Source organism: Equus przewalskii, chromosome 20, assembly GCF_037783145.1.
Source record: "Equus przewalskii isolate Varuska chromosome 20, EquPr2, whole genome shotgun sequence".
Taxonomy (NCBI): domain Eukaryota; kingdom Metazoa; phylum Chordata; class Mammalia; order Perissodactyla; family Equidae; genus Equus; species Equus przewalskii.
The window spans coordinates 23839948-23857108 of record NC_091850.1 but is presented as its reverse complement, the minus strand read 5'-3'; the positions used below and the strand labels follow the sequence as shown (position 1 = coordinate 23857108).

The following is a 17161-nucleotide window of genomic DNA, read 5'->3' as shown; positions in this document are numbered from 1 at the left end:
AATAGAAAAAGATTTCAACAAAGGTGACTGCTAGACTTTGTAAGTATCCTCTGATTCAGAGAGTGAAACTTTTATTGAAAAAAGTTATTTGAAGACGTAGTTCCCTGTTAAGTCATTCTGAAGTTCTTAAAGTAAGGGTTCTGTGTCTACTTTTAATAAGACACAGATGTTAGCATGTTTACCTAGATTGAATGAATGAATGAATGAACATATTTTATATGTTTGAGATTTCTCTTTCCTTCGTCTGGTCTAGCAGCTTCAGCACTGAAGCGCAGTTGTAAAATTACACATGGCGGAATTTGAAATGGTGTATCAGTCAAGGTGCTAACAAGAAACAGAATCTAGCTCTGAAGGTTCAAGAGACTTTAATGAAGGGGAGATGTACAGAAGTGTGGGTGGGGTTAAAGTCACCAACAAGGCATATTGAGGCACTTGGATCCTAGCCACAAGGGGAGGCTGTGACCACGCCTAGACCTAGAGCAGCCGTGGGAGGAACTGGTGTTACTCTAGTTCTGGGAGAGCAAGAGCCACAGAGGAGGGGCCCCATGACAGAAGCTAGAGGCCTGTAGGGCCTTAGGCTCTGCCAGAGCCCAGGGATTGTGGGGTAATCATCCCTGGCCTGTCTTTCAACCTTCTAATCTCCATTGTTCAAACCCAGTAGGAAGTCAGCCAACAAAGGAGTCTAGAGATTCAGGCCACGGTAGTCAACCTCCTGAGGGGTAGAGCAGGGCAGAGAAAGACCTTGATTGGATCTGCTAGGAGAGGAGGGCCAAACAAAGAATCACAAGCCCAGATGGGAAATGCTATTTTAGAAACCACAAGCTGCCGAAAAAGAATGATATATTCAAGGAAGTCTGGGCCCTGACCTCATCTGATCTTGGGTTAGCATCCACTTTCTAATACTTTCTTTCAATACTCCTGTAAGTGCCTGACAGCAGCCAGAATTGCTGGTCAGTTCCCCCTGTCCAAGTCTCATCACTCAGATAGATCTGTATGTGGTTATGGGGCTGAGAGGGCTGGCCCTCTGGCTAACTGACGGGGGAAGGTCCAAAGAGAAAATAATTAAGAGGAAAGTCATTGAGAATCTCTCCAGGAAGTATAGTGACCGGAGGTAGAATCAGAGGGTACGGAAGCCTGGAGGAGGCATGTGCGTGAAAATGATTTGCAGTGATTTCACAGTTATATGGCCCTGTTCTGCCCCCCATGCCTGTCAGCCTCCACTATTTTCTAGAGCTCCCGTTTGAGGGCAGGGTTGGTGGACTCTTTCTCATAAATAGTGAACCTCAAGAGATGATTAATTTCAGTATGAACGGGGATCTTACCCATCTCCCAACAGGAAGTTTGTGTTTGATGTTACTGTTGTTTCACCAGCTTGAAAGGGAAAAAGAATATCTTAGAAAGAAGGGAAAAAGATATCACCATGTGATGAAATGTATATCTATGGATTTTCATTTGCTACATGACAATTGCTTAAAGCCTGTATTGGTTAACTTTCCATTAGCAGCTGACAAGACCTAATATTCTCACCTCACCCTTTATTCCATGGTTCATGTCTGAGTCCTTTTGGGCTGCTATAACAAAATACCACAGAGTGAGGAGCTTATAAACAACACAAACTTATTGCTCACAGTTCTGGGTGCTGGAAGTCTAACATCAGACTGCCAGCATGGCTGAGTGAGGCTCTCTTCCAGGTCTCAGACTTTTCGTTGTATCCTCACATGATGGCAGGGGTTAGAAAGCTCTGTGTATCTCTTTTATAAGAGTACTAATCCCATGCATGGATTAGGAGCCCATTAGGAGAGGGCTCCACTCTCATGACCTAAGTACTTTCTAAAGGCCCCACCTACTAAAACCATCACCTTTGGGTTTCAACATATGAATTTGGGGGGCGCAGGGAAGGGGAAGTAGTTGTTCGGACCATAGCAATTCATTATCAAAATCTTTTGTACTTCACTTGCTTTATCATGCTCTTGTTTGACGGCATTCCAACCCAGATTAAATCTAACTCTCCGCCAAACACCATGCCTGCACCTGAGAGCTCAATGTGACTGGAGAAAAGCACACCATGCTGACTGGTTTCACTTTAAATGCGTGACCACTAACCTCACTGAGCCCTTAGTAATGACTGGCAATGCCCCCATAGTTCCCTGGTCCATTCACTTTCCTACTCTTCTAGACAACTATTGCACCCCTTCTCCTCTCTCCTCAAGCCTCTAATACTTATTCTTACATCCTACCTAAGTGCAGATAACTTTTCTTCCTATTTTATTGCAAAAGACCCCAGAAGCAATCAGAAGACAATCCATAAGCTCCCACCACCACCTTACTTATCTCCTAGAATCAATGCCCATATGCTGTGCCTTCCTCCTGTTAATGAAGAACTTAAGACGAACCTCTCCACTTGACACTTGCTTTCCCTCTTGCCTTATATTCAAGGACGTTACCCAGCAATGCTCCACTTTCTCTGTTTTCTCTCTTCACTGGGTCATTCTAATCACCATAAAAACATGCTGTAATGTCCAAATATTATAAAAAATAAACATTCAAATGTTGATTTTTGTGCCTGTCTTTAGCCACTGCCCCATTTTTCTATCTCTCTTTTCAGCAAAACTCATTGGGAGAGTTATCTATATTCCATTGATTATGGTGGGACAGTAGATGGAAACTGTGCTTGGCCACTGGGACAACTGCTTACCCCACCCCGGTTGCTAAATTCAGTGGCAAATCCACAATCCTCATCTTCTTTGACCTGCCGGATCACCCACCCTTCCTCACTTGGTCTCCAGGACACCACACCTTCCTGATTTTCCTCACACCTCCAAGTCTTCCTTGTAAGCTCTCTTTGTTGTTTTTGCTTATCACCCCAAATTCTAACTGTTAGAATGACCCAGGAATCAGGCCTCAGACCTTTCTTTTTTTTTTTGTACCCCTCTACCACCATAGGCACTCCCTACTCCCATTCCAGGAATCCAAGCTCTTGTGCTAAGAATTAAAAATTAAGTCCACAGTGTTTGTAGATGTTAGCCTGTGCTCTAGCTGCTAGTGGGTTGCTGGGAAATCAATATTTGATGGCACTTTGAATACATTTACTCTTGTGGCTTTAAATAACGTCTGTTCACTGAAAACTTCCAAATTAATCTCCCTGAGCTCTGGACATGTCTATTCAACTACATAGTTGAAATTTCCAATTGAATGCCTTGTAGGCATTCAAAAGTGACCCTACCAAAACTGAGTTGGTCACACTTCAGTGGATCAGCCTTGAATCATCCGCATCTCAGTTGGTGACACCTCCATCCTTCAGTTGCTTAGGCTAAAAGCTATTGGATCCTCTTGACCCCTTTCTTTCTCTCATTTCCCAAAGTCAATTCATCAGCAAATCCTAACCATTTCTATTGCTACCTTTCCTGATCCAAGCCACCATCCTCCCTCACCTGGATTATTGCAAAGGCCCCTAACTGATCTGCTTCTACACTGGCTCATCTTCTCTCCCCCGCCACCAGTTTATTTTTAGCACATCATATCATCTTATGCATCCAGTCATAGCCCTCCAGAGTCTTCCCATTTCATAGTGACCTATAAGGCCGTTAGGTGACCTGTAATCCTTGACTTCACTTGGGCAGATGTTTCCGCTATAATGCTATACATGCGTCCTGTAAAACTTTGTGTTCTGCAAAAGGTACTCTAAAAATAATAGGGCTTATGGGAAAATTAGGATTCAAGCAGACCTCTCCTATCTTATACAACTTAAAAACGCCAGCACTAGCCAAAGCAATAATGGATGCAGAGCTGTGAGTTGGGAGGGGTTCCATTTCTGGGAAGGCAGTTCTGGTGCAGGTGCTCATTTTTAATTCTTACAAATGGAGTTGGAACCACACCAGCCTGTGCAGCAGCCAATCTGGGGGCTTTCTCCTTTCCTGCTAAAGTTAGAATTCTGTCCTGCTATTCTGGCTCCTTTTGCCTAAGAAAGATTTTGTTTCCATGTTATACCAACATTGTCCTACTATTTACCGATAGCCTATGAGCTCATTTCTGTTATAGAAACACAGGTTGTAACAGAACAGGCTGTGCTCACTTACTGTCATCTTGGCTGTTTCTCAGATGTGTCAGGCAAGCACCTACCTTGAGCCTTTTGCACTTGCTCTTTTCCCCACCTGGAGTGTTCTCACTCCAGAAATCCTCCTGGATTTCTTCATCTCTTTCCAATCGTTATTCAGATTTTTCCTTCATAGTGTCAGCTTCCCTGACAGCCCGCATAAAAGGACAACACACTCATCCTGCTCCAGACATTCTCTCCTGCATGTCATTGTTTCTTTTTCTCCATAGTGCTGTCATCCTTGGACACATATTACTCATTTATTGCCTGACCCACATCCATGAGTCTATCAGCAATCTGAAGGCAAGGATTGTAGAGTTTTTGTTTTATTTGCTGCCTACATTTTTTTCTGATATATCTTCAGTGCCTGGAATATGGTGCAAGGCATTTCATAAATATTTGTTGAATGAGTGAATGAAACTCAGACTCCTTTACAATTCATACTAATTTCCTTCTTACCTGGAGAATAGTCCATCTTTGTTTCTTTTCTGATTTTGTGTGTGTGTGTGTGTGTGTGTGTGTGTGAATGTGATGGGAGACTGGCTTTTATCAAACGTGGTTTCATATCTTCGTTGGTATGCATCAGACTTTAATGCTGTTTTATACCTACCACACTGTCCCTGGGGATGTTCAGACATTTAAAGCCTTAATATTTCAGTAATGTATTATGAGGGATAGCCTGGAAAAAAATTGTGATACAGGCTATGTATATCTTTTTGTACCCCTCTACCATCCTAAGCTTTCCTTGCTTCCATCCTAGGAATCCAACCTCTCATGCTGACAATTAAATTAAGTCCATAGGCTTTTCAGATATTAGCCTGTGCTTTAGCTGCTAGTAGGTTGCTGTAAAATCAGTTTTTTATGGGAGTTTGAATACATTGCCTTGACACCTACTACCAGTCTCAGTGTATGGTCAAAAAATAGGTTATTCCAATACTCCACAGTGGTAGCCATGACACGGTTTTGTGCTGATGTCGTAAAGGGGCAGGGAGATGGTCACTAACTCCCTTTGGTGCTGGGTGAGGCTTTATGAGGATGGTGATGAAAATGGGGCTGGGGGAGAGAAGTGTAGAAAATGGTGGGAGGTGGATCCAGGAATCCACATGTTAAAAGGCACAGAAATGGACAGGTTCCTCGTGTGTTTAGAGAACAGTATGATGAATCATTAAACATGGGCTGGGGGTGTAAGGTAGGCTGAGGAGAGAAGTAGGTTTATATGCCATAAAGAGTTTGGATTTGATCCAACTAGGGAGCTCTCAAAGGTTTTAGGTGGTACGACTGGAGTAGTCTTCCCATTCCTCACCTTTCCCAACCAATATCTGGCTTCTCCAGTACTTAGATGAGTCCTGGCATACATAGAAAGATCTATTTGTTTCCTGAATATATAAATTTATTTCATATATATATGTATATGAATGAAGGGTCAATATTCATTTCTGAATCTTTTCTAAAGCAAAACTTAGTCTGTATCCAGATCCTTTAGGGCTCTGCACTTGACTAGCAAGCTACCCATTGGAAACTAGCTGTATAAGCTATTAAGTAATGAAAGTAATGGCACAAGTAGACACATTGTAACTTTTTTTTTTTCCTGAGGAAGATTTGCCCTGAGCTAACATCTGTTGCCAATCTTCCTCTATTTTTGCTTGAGGAAGATTCGCCCTGAGCCAACATCTGTGCCAGTCTTCCTCTATTTTGTATGTGGGTCACCACCATAGCATGGCCTATGAGTGGTGTAGGTCTGTGATCGGGATCCAAACCTGTGAACCTGGGCTGCCAAAGTGAAGCATGCCGAACTTAACCACTAATGCCATGGGGTCGCCTTGTAACACTTTTGACTTGAATTAAAAGCTTTGACACATCCTGCTTCTCAGGTCTGTCTTAGGTTCCTTCTACCAGTTTTGATTTGCCTCTTAGTTTATGGTAGTATCACCCCCCCCAAACACTTTTGAACATCCTGAGGTGCTTACTTTGGTGTCCTAAACTCATCGTTCTGGGAGAAAATATTTTTAATGATTAAGGAAATAAGGTTAAATTAGAGAGATCCTTAGCGAGGTTTATGATGAAAACAATACCTCACTGTAGGCCATGTCTTGGCTCTGCTCTTGACAGGTTGTGTATCATCAAGTTACTTCACATTTCTGCATCTCAGTAGACTAATGTAGCCCAATTTTGATAGTCAAATGATTACTAGAGACATGATGCTTTAACTCAAAGAAATGTACCTCTTTGGTGAGATTTCAATCATGTAGGGGCAGTTATTCGGTGTAAAAGTGCCTGCTCAGCCTCTTAAATCATATTTCCTAGGGCTGGAATAAGAAGTACACAGTTTCTTGCGTAGCATCCAAATGACTTCGTGGATTATCCAGCCTCTAGTCTTCTCCCTCCCTTGTGGAGGCCAGCTATCTTTGGCCACTTCACAGCTCATTAGCAGCCCAACTAGAGTCTAGGGAGAGGAAATAGATGAGATGAAGCTTAAATATGTCACATTGGTTATTTCTCAGCAGCTCTGATAAAAGGCTTAGCAGGATGAGGTTAAAATTTGATTAAAGAGGGTTGGGGATTATCTGTGACTTTAGCCTATGTATTTTACCTTCCTCCTTACCCCTTCTCCCTATTTCTAGTGATTAAGTATGAGTTGGCTGAAAACATTAATGAGGCCAATATAAAAATTCTTTACTATCCTGAAGGTCCTTTGAAAAATTATTTTATCACTTACAAAAGCAAAATTAAACTTTCTTTGCTCAGAATGTGTTTTTCCTATTCAAAATTGGGCAAGGTCTTGAACCAGAACCCATCTTGAAGCCAGATGGCTAAAGTAAAACATTTGCTGAAGTCAGTGGATGCATCTTAGATGTATATTTTGGGCTCAGCATAGGCTGCTTACAAGTGACTTTTGGGTATAGGTCCCTAGACCAGATTTGCTCCACAAATCTCCCACGTGTAAGATCACCTCCTTGGGTACACAGACCCAGAGACCCAGAGATTCCTCTCTGGGAAGATAAATTCACACTGTACTTCTTGGTGAGATCTCTAGGCTTGCTTTTCTGATAACCAGGCCTCTCTTTCCTCCTGTTAGAGTTTGTGATCCTCAAAAAGCAAGTTTGATCTGGGTTTTTGCAAACTCTTAGCTATCTATGTTCACAGACATAAATGCTTCTAGATGCAAGAAGAAAGAAACTATTCAGGGATATAGGGACACTCTGAGACCAGCGTAAGTGGAGAAGCCAGCAGAACCAGGTGCTGGGTTTGAGAAGTAGAAATAGAAGATTGGGGCATGGCCTGAATAAGAGAGGATGCTAGGGCAGTGACCAGGCTGGGATCTTTGCTGAGGTGATACGTAGGTCTGTCCCTGGAACTCTACCATGGTGGAGACATTTGTAAAGGTCTGTGGTCACTATAGAATGAGAGGAAAGGATGGAAAGAAAAGATTGTGGGAGGGTCCCCATAATATTATGATCCCAGTTCCATTTGATAAAGGAGCTATGTAAGGTTCCTAAGTTAAGTCTCCAACATCTGAAAGATGATTGGACCTTTTAGGACCAATGAGACACTCCATTTCACTGGGAGTTTGTGACATCTCAGAGGAGGAAGAGTGATGGGGCCAGCTAAGTCTTAAAGCAAACAGTCTCATAAAAGGCAGCCAGGAGAGGGCAGTCACCTTTTATCAAGAGCACAGACTAAACTTGCAAAGAGTACTTAGGCCACAAGGTCATAAAGCATCACACAGGCTCAACCAAAATGCACTGTCTTACACAGATTAGGTACAATACGTGTTTGCTGAATAAACCTTAGCAGCTGCTTTTCCCCTACATCCTATCAGAGTTCCAAATAGAGACCTTGAACCTGGTCCATTCCAGAAAACCAAAAAAGGACTCTAAAGGAAAATGATTGCAAATCCAGAAAGCTGTTTTGCCTTACTGGTAAAAACAAAGTTTTCTTTTCCTTGTAGTTTGTTTTGGCATAGGCTAGCGTCTACTTCATGCAGACGGCTACTGTTTACAACTGCTGTTATCATGTTTTTCCTTCTTCATCTTCCGGTGTACTCTCTTCCTGTTGTTAAATACTGTCAGTTTACTAATGGAACCCGCTTTAAAAGCTGCTGCATTTTTCTTTTTCCGTGGGATCAATGTCATTCTCTGTGTCCTCTAAACAATGTTCGCTTCTGTGTACCAGGGAGTTGTTCAGAGGAAAGAAGAGTGATGGTGGACACAGGTTGAGGACTAATGATTTCATGCATTTGGCGGTAAGGCTTAATTAAGATCCCAGTTTCCTTCTGTTGGATTTAGTCTGTAACCTGCTGGAACTCAGTCTTGAATTAACACTGGGTGGATATAAAACAGTAAGCCAAGAAGTTTGCACGTCTCTCAACTGTAGCTGTTTATTTAGCTGGAGAAAATTTAGTGGGTGGTCCAGCCTTCACAACCAGTAAGAACAGAGTTGAGTTGTAAAAGCCTTGGTAAAGGAGGGCAGTAGCAATCCTGCAATTTCTTCAGTTTTATCACAGCCTATAAATTAGTTCATGAGGTATGTTGATCTTCCAGGGGCTAATATTTTAGCTTTCTCCCCATCAAATTGTTTAGTTTAAACCTAAGAAGTATGCCCACTGAAAGCTCTTCCTGACCCATGAAATGAATAATAATAATAAATGTCAGTAAAAACAAAGACTTTATTTAGCTGAATTTTGGAGTGGGTACAGAGTATAACTGTTACATTATAGGGTAGATTTTTGGTGTTTCCATTTTGTTTATTCGTTTGGGTCATTATAACATCTAACTGGTATTTGTTCCTAACTTTTGTTAATGTGCTTCCATGTAGCAAAAGGTCTGAAGCTGGTGCAGTTGACACTTAAAACCTTAATAAATTGCCCCATTAATTACCATCTTAATTATCACCTTTAAAGCATTTTAGTAAAGTGAGAGATTCTTAGATTTTTCTCAAGCAGGGCAGAGACTAAGATTAATTTCTTATGTATTTCTGCTACTCTTCTACTTAGTGTGTAAAAACAGTTCAACTTTATCATAAACACTTAAGCCAAAAACCACTTAAAAGGCAGTATACCACAGTGGTTGAGGACTCTGGAGTCAGATGGGCTAATTGGTTCAGTTCCTTGCCAGCTGTGAGACCTTGAGCTTCAGGGTCCCCTTCTGCTGCATAAGATGATTGCAGAGCTTCTTCCTAGGGTTGTGAAATGAGGTGATACAGAGAAGGAACTTAGAACAGTGTTTGGTGCTGTAGGGAAGGTAGAGGAGAAACAGTGAGAGGAAAGGAGACAGGCAGCTGGGGGTGGGAGGGGAAGTGACAGAAAGTTAAAGACAGAAAGTAGAAGAATCTCAAATGTAAAATGGCCATTTCTGAGTTTTTCCCAAGAAGAGATATTTGGGCATGCTCCTTTGGCTTTGAAAACCCTTGGTGCTCATCAGTGAAGGACTGGAGCTTATATTGAAGTGGAGGTGTAGACCTGTGTGACTTATGTCCTGGCCAATTGCCTGGTGGCCCTGTGGTCAGATTGATCCCTACTGGCACAAAGGATTTATGGACGAGTGTTTGGGGCAAACTTTGAAACCTGATTGTTTGCATTTGATTGCCAGGATGTGTAATTATTTACCGGTGCTTGCTAAGGATGGCAGTTTAGCTTTTTTGGCAGAGAAGGAATTGAGTTTAATATTTGGAGGCTTCTTTTCCACTTGGCCTGTGCTGGCTTTTGTTACAGCACTCAGTTTGGCAAGTAGCAACCAAACCTACTGGTTAACTCATTAGACATTTATTATTTAGAAACTCATCTTCTCAAAGCGAAAAAGAACTCTTTATCAACGCATAGCTCTTTCCTTTAAGAATGACAATAATTGTTAGTTTGATGTCGATGGACTAATTAGAGGGTTGAGAAATAAGTTTTGGAAAGACAGTAATAACTTAAGAATTTTCCTTTGGAGGTTTCCTTTTTAAAACCTGAACTGAGCTTTATTAAAACAAAACTGAACTTTGAAATAAGACTGAACTACTGGGTTAGAAGCTCCAGGAGGGTGGCGATGTGTCTGTGTTGTTTATAATCTTTGGGCCTAAATCAGTACCCTGCTCATAGTAGGCACTCAATAAATGCTGAATGAATGAGTACAATATTTAAATTACCATGGCTGTCCCCTGGAATAATCATAAGTCAGAGGGGAATAGAATGCATTTATAAATCAAAACATAAGTCCTTTTGCTTGAAATGTCATCACTTCTTTATAGTCAGGACCAATTTTGTCTGTTCCAATTAACAAAGAAAATCATGATATAAAGGAAACAAAGTGAAATGTTCTGCATCATATTGTGTTTTGACATCTGCAATAAGTTTTAAGTAAAAATTTCCCAAATCCTATTATATTGAAGTTGTCATGTGTTTCTTAGTGGTATTATTCATTCAGAATTAAAGTTAGGTGGCTGCCACTCATAGCAGACATATGTTTTATGTTATTAAAATGGCATGTCTTCTGGGCGTTGTCATGTACTCCAAAAGCTTGCATGTTTTCTTTTGATGCTGTGCCCTATTGCCGTTGCAGACTCTAAGGACCAAATGAGGTCTTGTTCCCGTCTTTATTCCTTTGGCCATTTTAGAATATGCCAGAGACATTCACACAATGAGCTGGCTCAGTTCTCTCAGTTCTCTGGTCTGATCATATTAGATTACCCACCAGCTAGAAATTTAGACATTAAAAAGAATGGTTATAATCCTGTCCTTTTACTTCCTTCCCTTGCTTTCCCTAAAATTGGTCTCTTGATTTCATGATACTACTAATAATATTTATATATTAACATATTCATAATTATTTATTAATAGCACAATAGCATTAAGAATTAATAGTGTATTGTGCACACACACATGTGCAGAGGGAGAGAGACAGAGATTTTTGTGGATAATTTGGCTATTATATTAATACTGAAACTTCTTATTAAAGAAGTTTTGTGTGTGTGTTGTCATTGCTTGTTTGTTCCCTTTGCAACTCAAATAACAGAGCCAGCTTGGGATGTGGGGAAAACATGTGCTTGAAAACCACAGCCTCCTTTTCCTCTGTCGGTATGGAAGACGTATGCAAAAGGAATGAAGGGACCTGTTTTCTGTAGCCAGGGCTCTGTGAGAAATAACACTGGTAAAGAAAAAGGCTCAAAGAGAAGTAAAAGCTTATGGCACTTTCTCCTGGCAGATTAACCTTGTCTTCCTCAGCTTTTCCCCTGCCTCAGAGAGGCACACTGGAATGACCAAAGCAGAGTGCCCAGCTTTTCTGCTCAACTTAGCTAGCCTTTGGATCTCCATTTTCCTCTTCCCGATGTGAGTGGAACATTGCGTGACCGTTTCTGACTTTTCCTGCCATTAGACACTCAGCCTAGATGAGTAGATCCCAGTCGAGGAGGGCAGGGAATTTTGGCACTCACAGGGAACCAAGTTGATATCTGATCTGCCCACTGGAGAAAAGGGAGAAAGAACAATTCTTTGGGACTCTGAAAATATAAACACAAATAGAAAATTAAAACTAAAGAATCCACTTGGAGTCAATAAAAAGTGTTAAACTCTCCATTGGTCATGTGACTTATTCTTGGCATTCAAGGAGCCAGAGGCTCTTGTGGTCTAATCTGGAAAGAGTCACTAACTCTCTGTGTCACCTTGGCAAATTGGTTGATCTCCTTGTGCTGTAATGCTCGGTCCAGCTGCTAGATGGGATGAAAGCAAGACCTCACTGAAACCAGATGCTGCCTCTCTGAGAAGCTTTCAGCAATAAATAATATCGTATATACTTTGTTCCTGGCAGCAAGTACTGAACTGTTATAACCCCCTGTTTTCACTTGCTTCTAAATTTCTGGAAATTTCTCCTTTGAGCTTGAATTTTTCCATGCTTGTCCTCAGCCCGAAGCTTTTTGGAAAGTTTGACCAAAACTTCACTTAGCTGTTTTTCCTGAATGATGGGAGAATAAGGGCAATGCATTGTTTTTCAGCTCATAAAATAAATCTCAATTTTTCCTGGTATACTTCAGAAAAATAGCTGAGCTGCTACATTTAAAGTGTTCAGTGAAAGAATCATGGTATAGTAAAGAATGCCTGCAGAAGACAATTTTAGGTTGCTGAGTGTGTTCTTTCTTTAAACAAGACCACACACAATCAGGACACATATAAAAAGCTCTCGTCTAGTTTCAAAGATGACCAAAGAGGAAGATTCCACATATTTTCTCAGTGCCAATCCCTAGTTACCGAGAGGAAACTTCAGCTACCATCAGTTGTCATCTTTCCTGACCACTTGCTCTGTGTCTATAGGCCCGGTTCCTAAAAAGACTTGACAATTATGTGCTGGCATTGACCTCTTGTCTACATTTTGAATAAAGTCGACAATGTCTTTAGGTAGCCTTCAAAGAAGGCTTCTCTGATCATCAAACTAGATCATGCCTCCTTTCATAGCACTTATAATTACATACAGTGGGATGACTTCACTCGGCTTCCCCACTAGACAGTAGTTCCATTACAGCAGGGCCTACATCTGTTTTCCCCACAGTTGTCTCTGCGGCACTATCTTAGAGCCGAGCATATAGTAGAAATTCATTGCTGAATGAATTAAATGACCCTGGGTACAATTGTCCTTACTGGAATTTGTTCATAGATTTTTCCACTGAGACATGCATGCATGCATTCAACAAGCATCACAGAGTATCTACTTTATGCCAAGACTTGCTGGGAATCTCTTTGCCCTTTGGTGGGTAGCACAGAAGTTCTTAAGGATTTATTACTTACACATCAAAACAAAACAATTATATTATTTGGCTACCATTACAATACCTGTAATCAGAACATTGGGCTAATAAAGCCAAAGCAAATCCTGGGGAATTTATCATGCACTGAGCATCTATTATGTGCCTGGCCCTGGGTTGGGTACCAAAAAGAACAATTAGTAAGATACAGTCTGTGCCAGGAAGTCGCTTATAGGTTAACAGCGGCAAGAAGACAAATCTTGAAATAACTATTATACGAAGTGGAATATAATAGCATCAGGTGGGAGTTAAAAGCTAGACAGAGATCACTGTACCACAAGATACCTTGTGATCTTATGCAAATCTGAAGAATCAGGAAAAGCTTTATGGTCAGAGGTCTCATGAGGATAGGCAGCTAGTTACAGTTCCTCCCATAGCCACATCCTGCACTCCTCTACCCTACTAGCCTTGGACTCCCTCTCTGTGCCTTTAACCGTGAGAAACTGATCAAATCTAGCAGTACTAGAAAATAAACTGAATGAAGCTCAGGCTCTTGACATCAATGTCATTAGGTCATTATTGTGTGTATAAGACCCCCAAGACCTCTTTATGCTTTTACAAGCATGGGTGTGTTTGTCTCTAGATTTCCTTGTTTTGCACCAAGTTTGAGGAACATGTTACAGTGATTTTAGGTAATTGAATTGAGGACGAACAGCTCACTAAGGTGCAGCCACACTGACTTCCCTTCTGTTCCCTAACTCATCAAGTTAACTATCCCTTGTCTGGAATGCTTCGCCCTCAGATTTTGGCATAGCTGTCTTCTCTTGTTCTACTCTCGGCTCCACTGAAACATCTTCTATGACCCCAGTTACACGAGTAACCCTCCACCCCCTGTTTCCATCGCTCTCAATCACATCGCCCTCTTATGCTTTCTTGATAGCATTGATACCATCAGATACTTTCTTTTTCATTTGTTTGCTTTTTATTATCAATTTTCTCCCACTAGAATGTCAGTTCTATGAAACAAGAGGCCTTTACCGCTGATTTTGAGAGCTCTGGAAAGTGCATAGCATATGATAGGTGCTCAGACATACTTATTGAGTGACTCACTGCATGCATGAATGGTGAGAGGCAGAGGGAAATGATCAAGAGTCCTCTTCTGCTCTTTGCCTGAAGAAAACCTCTTGCAAGAACATCAGCTGTTCTTGAGGTGCCTTTGCCTTGGCACCTGCCCAAACCTTCTCTCTACTTGTGCAGCAACGGGTGCTAGGAACGTACATATCCATGCTTTTCAGATTAATAGATGGCGTCTCTGAAATAGGCTCCCTTTGGTCTATACTATGGAGCTGCAGTTGCTGAGGCTGGTATCTTATTCAAGATTCAATCCATATTTCCTACTCTAGGCCTTTCAGGCATCGGATACACTGGCTTCCAGGTGTAAGTTAGAAGGTGGCTTCAGGTTTGTAAAGCTCTTCATGCTGTGTATCTTCTCTGAATGTTTTCCAACACATTTTAAAAGCTTTACAGTTCCTCTTGCTAATGATTTTCATCTGGCAAAGAGCTTGTCTAGTTAAAAAGCAGATCGCCGAAAACACTTTTGGCACATATTTTTCTTATTACTTAGGCTGATTTTGTTTTAATATTTTTGCTTCTCTGGGAAAACCTGTTAATAAAGGAAGAGAAAAAATTGACTTCCCTTTTCAGAAGAGAAGATGTTAACTGGGTCGAGAGTTCTGGTTATATAAAATGTATTTCTCTAGTCCTTAACCGAATCAGAAAGGATCAAACAGACAAGTTTTGGAGATAGTTTGAGGTGAAAAGCTTTGGCATATTCCTGAGTTCTCTCAGCTGTTTAAAAATAATTTTGAAAGACTTATTTGCATTCTCCAAATTAACGATTTTGGCCAAAAGGAAAGACTAAAGTCATGGTTTTTCTCAGCTTGACTTCTTTCTTGGGTGTTAGGAATTTATAAGCGAGAGTTTTTGAAGTGGGAACATAGATAGGACCTTTGTACAAAGATGGGCCAAAATAAACACTCCATTGTTGCCTAGTTTTGTATCGCACATAGGAAAACATCCCTATCATTATTCTATTAAGGAGACACAGATTACCAGATCTCTAAGAAAAAGCCAGTGGTTGATTGAGCCACTTTGTGTGTAAAGGGTGGTGAACGTTGACTGCCAAATTTCTGTCAACACAAGAAAAAAACATTCATATATCAAAAAAACACTTTTCTTCTTCACCCATTATGTAAGAAATTTATGCGTGTTAGTACTTACCGAAAGAAATGGCACAGATACTTTCTGTTTTCAGCAGTCTGTTGAAATATCTTGATCAAAGACATTTTCTATTTGAAGTTTAAAAGTGACTATGTAAATACAGATAAATTCAGTTTTAATAAATTGGTCATCTCATCGTTTTATCACGTTTTTCACTCTGGCAATAATATTAGTTATGGTAATCAACCTAAAAGTGCTAAATATAAGAACATTTTTCTCTGATCTTGAAATGACAGGTCAAAAAGCCCCCACGACTACTCCCAGCTCATCCTGAGAAAGAGATTAATGTCTAATCATTGCCGTTCTCTGCTGCCGAGGTGGGTTGCCATTGTGGTTGCTGGTTGGGCAACTTTTCTCACTCTCCAAATTATTTCTCCCTTCATAAGAAAGAGGATCAAGATCCAAAGATTGTGCACCTTGTGGTGAGGTGTTGGCTATGCTTCTGTTCAACCAAGGCTCATTTACTAGAGAAGGAAAAGGACATTTTATTAGGTCCTGTAGTTTTCCAGGCATTATGCAAGATAATAAAGGAGAAAAAGATGAGGTCCTGCTTCTGAAGTTTTAGATCTGTTTCCCTTTGGGCACTAGGGAATGAGAAGGTAGGGCTGAAAAGCCCGCTTTGCCTTTTTGCCCTAAAGGGGTCACATTAGAACTCAAGAATGAAAAGCATTTACATTTTCAAGGGGAAAAAAGTAATTGGAAGTAAATTCACAGAACTTTAAAATTTTCTAGATACTGATGGAACTCAGTTGGGGGTATAGAAATTCTACTAGTGGCAAATCTTAACATGCAATTGAAACAAATTTTTATCTTGTGCTGTGTAATGGTGAGAATTCTTCAAAAGTTTCACATTAAGTATGCCGTTAGGTGTAGGTTTTTGGGTGACATTTTTGTCAGAGTAAGAAAACTGATCTCTATTTCTAGTTTATTAAGAGTTTGTCATAACTGTTAAATTATAAACAGTGGTCTTCTGCATGTTAGAATAACCATGTGGTTGCCTCTTTAAAATAATTAATGCAGTAGATTATATTGATAAATCTTTCTGATAATGAATCATCCTGGCCTAAATCTTACTTGAACAGGATGTTTTATTGTATTATCTTTTGTTTTTTTTATTTTTTTAAGGTTGCCTTAAAGTGTATTTTGGTAGACTTCCTTTTTATAGGTATTGATTTAAATAATTACTTTCAGAAATGTTTCTTTGAAAAGCTAAAAATGCAAAGGTTTTCCTTTCATTTTATTTCAAATATAGTAATTACCTAGGAATAAGCATTCTCCGTTTTCTGTCTATTGAGAATGAAAATATCCACAGAACATAAACCTAAAACATCTCATTTTCCTGTTTCTAAACTCTGTGAGGCCTATCACTTTCCCATGAGTTATGATCAGGCTGAGCTTCTCTCCCTTCCTAGGCTCCATGGTGTGGTATGACCTCAGTCCTCCTTGGTATGGGTCTCCCACCCCCACTTTGTTGATTTTTCAGGCAGCAGAAGTTGGCAACAACCACATTGTCAGTGCTCACCTCATGCCCATTATTCAGGCACCCCTCAGTCGGGCTGCTCACTCCCACATTAAGCAACAATAGTGTTCCCATTTCACCCACATTACCTATCCTTCTCCCAAGCAAAGCAGAAAATCTAGCACATTTTCATTGTCCTTTGAGATAATCTCACCTGTTTTCCTTGTTTTTATTGTATAAAATTTACTTTCACCTTTTTTGATCAATAGAAAATGTGGTCCATATTGTTTTTACAAGCAATATTTAGTTGAATTAGCTATCATTTTCCCTTTTCTTCCACCATTTATTTATTCGTGTAATAAATCCTTATGCATGACTTCTATTGGCCTGCCATGTTATAGGTACTTGGAAATGCAGCACTGAACAGAACAGACAAGTCCCTGAACTCATATAATTGACATTCTAGTAAGAGGAGAGAAAGAAAAACCAGTAAACTAGTAAATATATAATATATCAAATAAAGATAACTGCTATGGAGAAAAATACGAGTGTAAGGGTTATTATTGATCTAGGTCGTCAGATAAGAGATCACAGATGAAGTGATATTTGAATGGGTA

The 17161-nt window shown here is 40.4% G+C and overlaps 1 protein-coding gene across 3 annotated transcripts in view; it reads left to right on the top strand.

Annotated features, from left to right (window-relative positions):
• GHR (growth hormone receptor) overlaps positions 1–17161 on the top strand; it is a 245081-nt gene that overhangs the window by 66974 nt on the left and 160946 nt on the right. Inside the window, exon 1 of one of the 3 annotated variants that reach the window (XM_070587657.1) lies at positions 8133–8336. The exons of the other annotated variants lie outside the window; for them this stretch is intronic. The gene's annotated coding sequence lies outside the window, so the exon portion shown is untranslated. Of the gene's footprint in view, positions 1–8132; positions 8337–17161 lie in introns of those variants that run through there. 3 annotated transcript variants of the gene reach the window in all.